Source organism: Elaeis guineensis, chromosome 8 (assembly GCF_000442705.2).
Source record: "Elaeis guineensis isolate ETL-2024a chromosome 8, EG11, whole genome shotgun sequence".
Taxonomy (NCBI): domain Eukaryota; kingdom Viridiplantae; phylum Streptophyta; class Magnoliopsida; order Arecales; family Arecaceae; genus Elaeis; species Elaeis guineensis.
This window is the reverse complement of record NC_026000.2, coordinates 62,464,007-62,475,875: the sequence shown is the minus strand read 5'-3', so window position 1 is coordinate 62,475,875 and position 11,869 is coordinate 62,464,007.

The window sequence follows — 11,869 nt, the reverse complement described above, 5'->3', positions numbered from 1 at the left end:
GGTACATCTGCACTGAATGTGACCGACTCTGGAGCTATTTCTGCTGTCAAAATTTGCTCTGATGGGATATGGGTATAACTGTCCCTCCGATCTGAGACCGCTACGGTGACTTGCAAGCAACTCACTGCACTTAGGCACTGGACTACCTGAATTTCTAATTCAGTGATGGAAGGCTGCTGGGTGTAGTCAAGTACTTAACTTGTCGGTGCGTGTGTTAAGATAGGATTGACTACTCCAGTTCAGGAGCTGTGTATAGTCATGTTTCAATTTAGCAAAATCTTGACCAGGGTAGTCCTAGTGAGGAGTCATAGGACTATTTGAGTTGAACACGATTCGGATGATCTAACCAGGGTTGATAGTTTAACCCTGAGTCGTCCTAAACACAGGGATCAAAAGGATGAATTATATAGTAACCATATTCACGTAGGTTCTAAGTGTTGCGATTGTGACTATACGACCTATCCAGATATTGAGTACCATTGCTAGATGGTCACTTCGATTAGTACAGGAATTGGTTCCTGTGCTACCGGCTTAGGTTTGAACTTGCGGGGTCACACACATTAGAAGTTTCTATCTAATCTGATGGCTGATGAAGAGTCTTAATATTCGTGAACTATGAGTCCTATGTGTCTGAGACTCTCTGATCGAGAATCAAGATTCTCTGATCACAAATCCTACACATTTTGGGTACCGGGGTCAAGAGTCCCATTGGTTTGGGACTCTTCGATCAAGGTTTCATATTGATGGACTTTGATACCCGATTGCCCATCGAATTTGGACTCAATATTTATGAGAGATTTTATTAGTGATTTGATCACTAATTAACTCAATTTGATTGAGTAATTATTTTTGGATCAAGTCCAATTGAATTGGATTCTGTTGGGTTTGATCCGATTAGGTTAAGATTGATCTAATCATCGAGATAGTTTGGTCCCTGATTTGATCAGGGGTTGGGCTTAGTCAATTTTTGATTTGATTAGGATTTTATTGAGCCTAATTAAGCCTAATTAAGTTGGGTTTAATTTAGTCTAATTGTGCTTAACCTATTTTGATTAGGATGGTTCAATTAAGATCAAACCACCATTTGAATTTGAATCCCTGCACCACCTTAAATCTCTACGCCCATTTGAATTCACGAGAAGAAACTTCTCATGAATTTTCTCTCATGCAAAGCCCTTCTCACACCCACTCTTGTGTGCCAATATTTGGATAAAGATGATTAGTTAGCCATTCAAATTCAAAGCATGTTTGAATTTGAATGGATAACTTATCTCTTGCGCCTACATGACCTTATCCACTTTAGCACCCCACATCTCACACAAGAAAGAGTTTCTCATGAAACCTTTCCATGCACAAAGCAGCCTCACACCTTCTCTTTTCACGCCCAAGTGGATAGGGATGAGTTGGTTTTAGTTTGAATTCAAATTTGATTTGAATTTAAATGTGTAACCACTTGTCTTTATCCTCTCACGCGGATAAGACACATTTTGAACTATTTTAAAAGAGATAGGGAGATGGGGCGTGCGTAGAAAAATTTTGAGAGAGAAAGTGGGGCGTGAGAAACTCTTGTGCATGAGTGGGAAGTCTAAAACTTTCGAGAGAAAAAGAAAGAAAAGAAAGAAAATTGGGTGCAGGGTTTTCAATGTGTTCCCTAGGGTTTCAGCCTGGGGTTCGGGAAGTGAGTTAGTAAGCTACGAGTGTCATGATCTCACCAAATTCAAGGGAGAGCATCTTCTAGCTCTCAAGCACATTTGCTGATGATCCAAAGCATCCATGGAATCGACAAATATCGATCAAAGGAGTTTGATCAGCATCGACTGTCAAAAGGGCTCTACAACGAGCTAGCACTCGTGAGGAGTCGATCAGACCGGAAGCCTCATGTGGATGATCCGTAGAGGCTAGACGTACTGTGTGGTTACATTGCGGTGATCAAAGTCTCCCGACGGTGATCAGATTATGATAATTGACTACCCGCACAAAGGTATTGTGTTCTGAACACAGAACAGTAAATTATTTACTGTTCAAATTTGAATTTCAAATTTAAATCCATGCATGCTGTATATCATATTTAGATCCTAGTGTAGGGTAAATATATGTTAATTAATTAGATTAATTAATATTTTTCACTGTAAAATCATAATTTTGAAAAGTTTTAAAATTATCATTTTACCCCTGCACTGAATTTCACTTCAAATGGTATCAGAGCAAGTTCTAAGATATGATATATGAATTTACATGCATAGATTAAGTTGTAATCTAAAAGTTTAAATTTGAAATTTGAAATTCAAAATTTAAATTTTGAATTTTGAAAGTTGTTCGAAATTCAAATTTCAAAAATTTGAAATTCAAAATTTAAAATTTGAATTTTAAAATTTGAAATTCAAAATTCAAAATTAAAATATTTAAAATTCAAAATTTAAAATTTGGTTGAAATTTCAAATTTGAAATTCAAAATTTAAAATTCAAAATTTGAAATTCAAAAATTTAAAATTTGAAATTTATTTGAAATTTAAAATTCAAAATTTAAAATTTAAAATTTAAAATTTAAATTTTGAAATTGATATATTTACATATACATGATCCAAGTAGCAAGTAATCGAATTGGGTTGGTTGCCATGGTCATCCGATCATAGGAGAAAAGTAGGGTTTAAAGGCTCTCTCCTCCCATTCGATAGGGTCTCCTATGGTGGTAGGGGTGCCGCTGTAATTATATCCCATGTAGATGAAGCAGTGAAAGGACTTAATTGTAAAGGTTCAATTTTAAAATTTATCAAGAATGTGTTAGATTAGATCTAAAGCAATATTCATGATTTATTTTGATTGAGTTATTTTCTGTTATGTAATTAGCAATAGGATTGCTATTTATGAAATGTGCTGATCTATTTGTGAAATGAGTCAACATATTTGATGAACAAAAAAATAAAACCTTTCAAATTTGAAAATTATTTTCAAAATGTCAAACCCTGATCCATCAGCCCAAATACTTAATTAAAAAAATTAAGTGTTGTCAAGTTGGTCTAAAATTATGAATTAAGACCTAAGACAATTGCATAAACTTATGGGTCAATGGGTTAGATGGATTAGGTCCATAATTGGGTAAGACCTAAGGTTAGCTTAAAGAAATGGACTAAATTAGAGTAATTGATCAAATCTAATCAAAAGTTGAATTAGATTAGGTCAAGGACACTCTAGACTCAACTCCAATAGTTGTAGTTGAATGGGTCCATGTCTTTAACTAGACCAAGATGGACTTAATTCATGGCTATGCGGTGGAACCCTATTTACTAAGTTGATCAAATTAAAACTAATGAACCGGTTGGTGTCTAAGGTAAGTTCAACAGTTTGACCAGTGGTTCTTAAGTGGGAGCTACTCGTATTGATTCGATCTCTGACGAGTTAATGGCATATCCCCACCACTGATCTCACTTACCTGGCCAACCTGGTGAGTTAGATTTTGATTAGATCACATGGTGATTAGGGCTCACCCATGGCATTAGGTAAATCAGTGTGACTGATTTAGATGCTCCTAATGCCGGCTTTAATTAAATCCTTTTTAATCTGACTTGGTGAAGTCAGTGGGAGGATTGAAATTGGCTGGTTAATTTCTTCTCCTCTATCCTTTAATAAAATTCTCAAAAATTATTAGGTCCTAAAACTGATTAAGTTATAGTGATAACTAAGTCATAGCCTCCCATTAAGTGAGTGAAAATGAGTCCATTAGTTTAATAATCATTGGAGGCCCAAAGGCCTGGTGCTTATTGACTAATAGAACTATCATTCATAATATGATAATTTGGTTTGAGTCTTTCTGATGGTAGTCAGGTTGGCCGGCCAAAGTCGGACCTGATCATTTATTGATCTGATTCACCAAATCAAGTCATGTTAATGGTTGGACCTAACCAGATCTTTTCAGTGGAGGCCAAAGCCTACTGATTAGGTTCTGGGGCAAAATAAATTACTAGAAGTTGTTTAGGGAAACAACTAGTTTTGAACCTACCCATAGATGCACATGGGTTGACTAACCAAAGTTGGACTCGTGTGTAGTCTGTGTGGATTCTAGTACCCACTAAGAAATTAAAGTAATTCCTCGAATTGAAAGTTGAGGCTACCAGTTCGTAAAAATATTGGGAGAAACTTTAGACTAAAGTCCAAGTCTTTAGTATTAATAATTTATGTACTAATAGAGGACTGATTTTCATTTATGCAGCTATGGCCACTACCTTATCGCTCTGGTCATTATTAGATAATGACAAACTCATGGGACCTAATTTCGATAGCTGGTATCGAAAATTAAAAATTATCCCTAAGCATGAGCGGATCCTTTATGTAGTAACAGATCCTGCACCCGAGGAGCCAACCCTGAACGCAAGAGGGACAGTTCGAGATACTTACCAGAAGTGGCTCAATGACCGGACCATCGTTCGATTCATAATACGGGCGGCAATGAATGATGAGTTCAGCCACAGGTTTGAGAACGCCCAGCCACAGGAGATGCTTCAAATGTTAAACGACTCCTTTGGCATGCCTGATGATGTTGAAAGGTACAAAACTAGTTGTGCCATTTTCAATGCTCGAATGAAGGATAGGGCCTCAGTCACCGATCATGTACTGTACATGATCGAAATGATTGAGCATCTAAATAAACTGGGCTTTCCCCTGCACGAGCAGCTTGGTAAGGATGCGATCCTTAATTCATTACCCATGTCCTTCCTCCCCTTCCTTACTCATTTTCGAATGACAAAGCCTGCAGTGAACTACCACGACTTTTTGGGGTTGCTGCAGAACTTTGAGAAGGACCACCAGCTCCATAAGGAGTCGGTGAATGTTGTGGGAGGGTCTTCTTCTGGTCGTCGATCCTTTAAGAAAGGAAAGAATAACAAGAAGAAGAAGAACAAGAAGGTGCAGCCGCATGCTGGGACATCTGCACAGGGTCAGACCAAGAAGCGCAAGCCCGACCAGAGCCAGACGAAGTGCTTCTTTTGCAAGAAGTAGGGGCACTGGAAGAGGAACTGTCCTCTATACATTGCCTCCCTGGACCCAAACAGGCCGAAGAAGAAGCAAGGTAATTATATGATAACATCTTATAATTTTTTCATTTGTGATACTACTACCTAGGTATTGGATACCGGAAGCCCTTATCATATTTTCAATTCGATGCAGGGTTTGCAGGTCAGTAGGAGATTTGATGACGGTGAGAGGTTCTTGAACGTTGGAGATGGAAGAGAAGTTTCAGTTCTAGCTTTAAGAATCATGAACCTTGTAATCAATTCTCGTAATGTAATTCTAAGTGAATGTCACTATTGTCCAAGCTTTTTATTAAATATCATTTTTGTAGGCTTTTTGGCCGTGTACAGTTATCAATTTTTAATAAAAGAAAATGTTTGCAATATCATTTTGAATGGTGTTACAATGTTTGTTGGACAACTAAATAATGGAATTTACTTACTATCACAACCTGTTAATGTGGTTCAAACCTTCGGTAAATACCCTAGAATAGATAATGTGTCAGAAGTCTACCTTTGGCACTGTAGGCTAGGTCATATCAATAAGAACAGGATAAATAGGTTAGCTCAAGAAGGAATTCTTGAAGTTGGTGATTGTGAATCACTTCCCACCTGTGAGTCCTATCTTCTTGGGAAGATGACCAAGTCACCTTTTACTAGAAAAGGTGAGCGAGCCAGTGAACTCTTGGGTCTGGTACATTTTGATGTATGTGGACCCATGAGCTCAAGTGTAAGAGGTGGATATTTCTACTTCATAACCTTCATAGATGACCTATCGAGGTATGGGTATGTCTATTTAATGAAGCATAAGTCGGAGTCATTTGAAATATTCAAACTATTCTGAAATGAGGTAGAAAAACAAACTGGAAAGTATATTAAAACTCTTCGATCTGATCGAGGAGGTGAATACATTTCCAATGATTTTCTGACATATCTTGGGGAGAATGAAATTATGTCTCAGTGGACTCCTCCTGGAACACCACAGCATAATAGTGTGTCTGCAAGGAGGAATCGGACCTTGTTGGGCATGGTTTGATCCATGATGGGGTTTGCTGGTCTGTCGATCTTCCTTTGGGGATATGCGCTCGAATCGGCTTATTACCTTCTAAATAGGGTTCCGAGTAAGTGTGTAACCAAAATGCCATATGAGATATGGATAGGACGTAAGCCAGTACTCTTGCACCTAAGGGTTTGGGGGTGTCCGGCTTATGTTAAACATTTAATTATGGATAAACTTGGACTTAGGTCTGACAAGTGTAATTTCATAGGGTACCCAAAAGAGACCAAAGGGTATTATTTCTACCTAGCTGATGAGCAAAAGATGTTTGTCAGTCTTAAGGCAATCTTTTTAGAAAAGGAGTTCCTTGGTGAATGGACTGTTGCCTCTAAGATCAAACTTGAGGAAGTTCGACAGGTAGAAAAACCGACACAAGTAGCTGAACCTAAACCGAATTTGATTAGATCAAATTCGGAGCCCATTGTTCATGCACCCTTAAGGCGATCTGGTAGAGTACCATGTCAACCGGATAGATACTATGATTTCTTGGTCCGGGACAGAGATCCTATCAAACTTGATGAAAATGATGAGGATCCAATCACCTACATGGATGCAATGCAGAGATCTGACTTTGAGAAATGGCTAGAGGCCATGAAATCCAAAATGGAGTCCATGAAGGTCAATGATGTGTGGACATTGGTTGACCCACCCGAAGGAGTAAAATCCATAGGGTGTAAATGGGTCTTCAAGAGGAAGAGGGGCGTAGACAGAAAGGTGAAAATCTATAAAGCCCGTCTGGTTGCCAAAGAATATCGTAAACATTATGGTATAGACTATGACGAGATATTTTTTCCTGTGGCAATGCTCAAATCCATTCAAATTATGCTTGCGATAGCTGCCCATCTGAACTATGAAATCTGGTAGATGGATGTGAAAACAGCTTTCCTAAATGGAGAGCTGGACGAAGAGGTGTATATGATACAACCTGAAGGATTCACATCCACAGATGAGTCTAAGGTGTGCAGGCTACAGAGGTCCATTTATGGACTTAAGCAGGCATCCCAGAGTTGGAACATACGTTTTGATAGGATGATCAAGACGTATGGCTTCATTAAGAATGAAGAAGAGCCCTGCATTTATAAGTGGGCTAATGGTCCAGTAGTAGTATTTCTTGTATTGTATGTGGATGACATTCTCTTAATCGAGAATGATATCCCTACATTACAGGGAATAAAGATTTGGCTATCGTCATAATTCTCCATGAAGGATCTGGGAGAAGCTTCCTACATCCTAGGGATGAGGATCTATAGGGATAGATCTAAAAGGTTGCTTGGCTTATCCCAGTCCACGTACATTGATACTATGCTGAAGAGATTTAGCATGGAGAATTCCAAGAAAGGCTATCTACCGTTAGACCATGGAATTTCTCTCTCGAAGAGGGATTATCCGACAACACCTCAAGAGAGAGCGTATGGATAGAATTTCATATGCTTCAGCAGTGGGATCTATCATGTACGTCATGACATGTACACGACCAGATGTGGCATACTCACTAGGGGTAGTGAGTAGATACCAATCTGATCCAGGGGAGAATCACTGGAAGGTTGTTAAAACCATCCTGAAGTATTTAAGAAATACTAAGAACCAGTGGCTTGTTTATGGTGAATCAGACTTTAGACTTATAGGGTTTACAGACTCTAGTTTTCAGTCTGATCATGATAACAGCAAGAGTGTGTTGGGATTTATTTTTACCCTTAATGGTGGGGCTGTCTGCTAGAAGAATTCCAAGCAGTACACAGTGGCTGATTCAGTTTGCGAGGCGGAGTATGTCGCTGCATCAGATGCTGCCAAAGAAGCGGTGTGGCTGAGAAAATTCATCACTGAGCTCGAAGTAGCACCCTCCCTTGTTGGTCCAGTTCTGCTCTACTGTGACAGCTCTGGAGCCATAGCTCAGGTGAAGGAACCAAAGGCATACCAGCGGACGAAGCATATTCTATGTCACTACCATCTCATCTGGGAAATCGTGGATCGAGGTGACATCAACCTTCAGAAGATCGACGGAAAAGAGAACCTGATAGACCCATTTACTAAAGCCATTGCGGTGAAGGAGTTTGACGACTTCAAGTCAAAGATGGATATTAGATACTGCACCGATTGGCTTTAGGCCAAGTGGGAGATTATTGGGACTAGTGTCCCAAAGCCAATCGTCAGCCTGTTGACGGTTGTGCTCTTTGTTATATTAGTACATGAATTACAAATTAATAAAAGTTATTTTGATATTTTTCATCACAAATTATTTCATCTTCTAATGAACTCCTGTATTGTGGTGAAGTCCTTAGGACTATTTAGACTCGACAAAGGAGGATTTGTCGTTTAGTCTTTAAACCAGTTTGCGACCAAATGATACGTTGTTACCAAGAACAACAATGTTTATCAAGCATAGGTCGTTGTGTGCCATATAGGTTGGTTGTCTTCTTAATCAAGGAGTGTGGAGATACTGGTATGGCATACAGGTGAGATGTAAGGGTACATCTGCACTGAACGTGACCGACTTCGGAGCTATTTTTGCTATCAAAATTTGCTCCGATGGGATATGGGTATAACTGTCCCTCCGACCTGAGACCACCATGATGACTTGCAAGTAACTCACTGTACATAGGCACTGGACTACCTGAATTTCTAATTCAATGACAGAAGGCTATTGGGTGTAGTTAAGTACTTGAATTGTCGGTGCGTGTGTCAAGATGGGATTGACCACTCCAGTTCAGAAGCTGTGTACAGTCGTATTTTAATTTAGCAAAACCTTGACCAGGGTAGTCTTAGTGAGGAGTCACAGGACTGTTTGAGTTGAACACGATCCGGATGACTAACCAGGGTTGACAGTTTAACCCTGAGTCATCCTAAACACAGGGGTCAAAAGGATGAATTATACAGTAACCATATTCATGTAGGTTCTAAGTGTTGTGATTGTGATTATTCGACCTATCCGAACGTTGGATACCATTGCTAGATGGTCACTTCGATTAGTACAGAAATTGGTTCCTGTGCTGCCGGCTTAGGTTCGAACTTGCGGGGTCACACACATTAGAGGTTCCTATCTGATCTGATGGCTGATAATGAGTCCTAATGTTTGTGGACTATGAGTCCTACGTATCTGAAACTCTGTGATCGAGAATCAAAATTCTCTAATCACAAGTCCCACACATTTTGGGTACCGGGGTCAAGAGTCCCATTGGTTTGGGACTCTTCGATCAAGGTTTCATATTGATGGACTTTGATACCCGATTGCCCATCGAATTTGGACTCAATATTTATAAGAGATTTTATTAGTAATTTTATCACTAATTAACTCAATTTGATTGAGTAATTATTTTTGGATCAAGTTCAATTGAATTGGATTCAGTTGGGTTTGACCAGATTAGGTTAAGAGTTGACCTAATCATCGAGATAGTTTGGTCCCTGATTTGATCAGGGGTTGGGCTTAGTCAATTTTTGATTTGATTAATATTTTATTGAGACTAATTAAGCCTAATTAAGTTAGGTTTAATTTAGTCTAATTGTGCTTAACCTATTTTGATTAGGTTGGTTCAATTAAGATCAAACCACCATTTGAATTTGAATCCCTGCACCACCTTAAATCTCTGCGCTCATTTGAATTCATGAGAAGAAAATTCTCATGAATTTTCTCTCACACAAATCCCTTCTCATGCCCACTCTTGTGTGCCAATATTTGGATAAAGATGATTAATTAGCCATTCAAATTCAAAACGTGTTTGAATTTGAATGGATAACTTATCTCTTGCGCCTACATGACCTTATCCACTTTAGCACCCCACATCTCACACGAGAAAGAGTTTCTCATGAAACCTTTTCATGCACAAAGTAGCCTCACACCTTCTCTTCTCACACCCAAGTGGATAGGGATGAGTTGGTTTTAGTTTGAATTCAAATTTGATTTGAATTCAAATGTGTAACCACTTGTCTTTATCCTCTCACGCGGATAAGACACGTTTTGAACTATTTTAAAAGAGATAGGGAGGTGGGGCGTGCATAGAAAAATTTTGAGAGAGAAAGTGGGGCATGAGGAACTCTTGTGCATGAGTGAGAAGTCTAAAACTTCCAAGAGAAAAAAAAAGAAAAGAAAGAAAATTGGGTGCAGGGTTTTCAGTGTGTTCCCTAGGGTTTCAGCCTGGGGTTCGAGAAGTGAGTTAGTGAGCTACAAGTGTCATGAGCTCACCAAATTCAAGGGAGAGCATCTTCTACCTCTCAAGCACATTTGCTGATGATTCAAAGCATCCATGGAATCGACAAACATCGATCGAAGAAGTTTGATCAGCATCGACCGTCAAAAGAGCTCTACAATGAGCTAGCACTCGTGAGGAGTCGATCAGACCGGAAGCCTCGTGTGGATGATCTACAGAGGTCAGACGCACTGTGTGGCTGTGTTGCGGTGATCAGAGCCTCCTGACGGTGATCAGATTGCGGTGATCGACTACCCGCACAAAGGTATTGTGTTCTGAACACAGAACAGAAAATTATTTACTGTTCAAATTTGAATTTCAAATTTAAATCCATGCATGCTATAATCATATTTAGATCCTAGTGTAGGGTAAACACATATTAATTAATTAGATTAATTAATATTTTTCACTGTAAAATCATAATTTTGAAAAAGTTTTAAAATTATCATTTTACCCCTGCACTGAATTTCGCTTCTGATTGTCCATGGAGTAGTGGTTTTATCATGTGGTGTATCCAACAAGGTGTTAACTTCTTTCATATATCCCTCAAAGTCATACACTCCAAAGTGAGCCAAGCAAGTATCTAAGGGGTCTGGTGCTAGAATTGTGGGTGTTGCATCTTCTATAATGTCTTCTAGTGTATCTACTTCGAAGCAACTATCCATTGATGGTCCTTGAGAAGCACCAAATATATTCAATCTCAGTTTCTTATTCCCAAACGATACGTCCATGACTCCTGTCCTACAATTAATGCATGCATTTACCGTAGCTAGGAAGGGTTATCCTAAGATAATGAGAATTTATCTTGGGTTGCCACTTAGTTCCATGTCGAGAACTAGAAAATCAATTAGAAAGTAAAACTTATCTACCTTGACCAAGACATCCTCGAACATTCCACGTGGTTCCTTAATTGATCTATCGGCTAATTGCAGTGTGACTGATATGGGTTTCAGTTCTTCGAATCCAAAAAATTCATACACCGAACTAGGTAAAAGATTCACACTTGCCCCTAAGTCCAGAAGAGCTTTTTCAATGTAATAATCTCCTATAACACAGGAAATGATGGGGGCTCCTGGGTCCTTAAGCTTTGGAGGAGTGGCATGCTGGAAGACAGAACTAGCCTATTCAGTGAGGTGTACTTTCTTTGAGATTTGTGATCTAGATTTATATTTTTGGGTGCACAAATCCTTCAAAAATTTGGCATAAGCAGGGACCTGTTTGATTGCGTCTAGAAGGGAAAGATTAATTTGGACTTGCTTAAACAATTCCAACATCTCGTCGAGTCTTCCTCCCTTCTTATCTACAGGAATAGGGGCTTTCAGGACATCCGAAAATGGGACTTTAGGCAAGTAAGATGATTCTGGTGCAGTTGGTTCATTCTGTATTTTAAGATCCTCCTTGTTCTTGGGTGATTTGGCTTCGGTTAGAGGTTTAGGGTCGGTCTCATTGATTTTACTAGTGTGTTCAATGACCTTCCCACTTCTCAGAGTCATGATTGATTTGGCGTGTTCAGAAAAAGCTTCTGGGGTATTAGAGCTCTCAATCACAAATTGCCCTCTTGGGTTGCTCTCGGGTTGGCTAGGTAATTTTTCTCCTTTTCTCCTACTGAATGCAGTTGCTAGTTGACC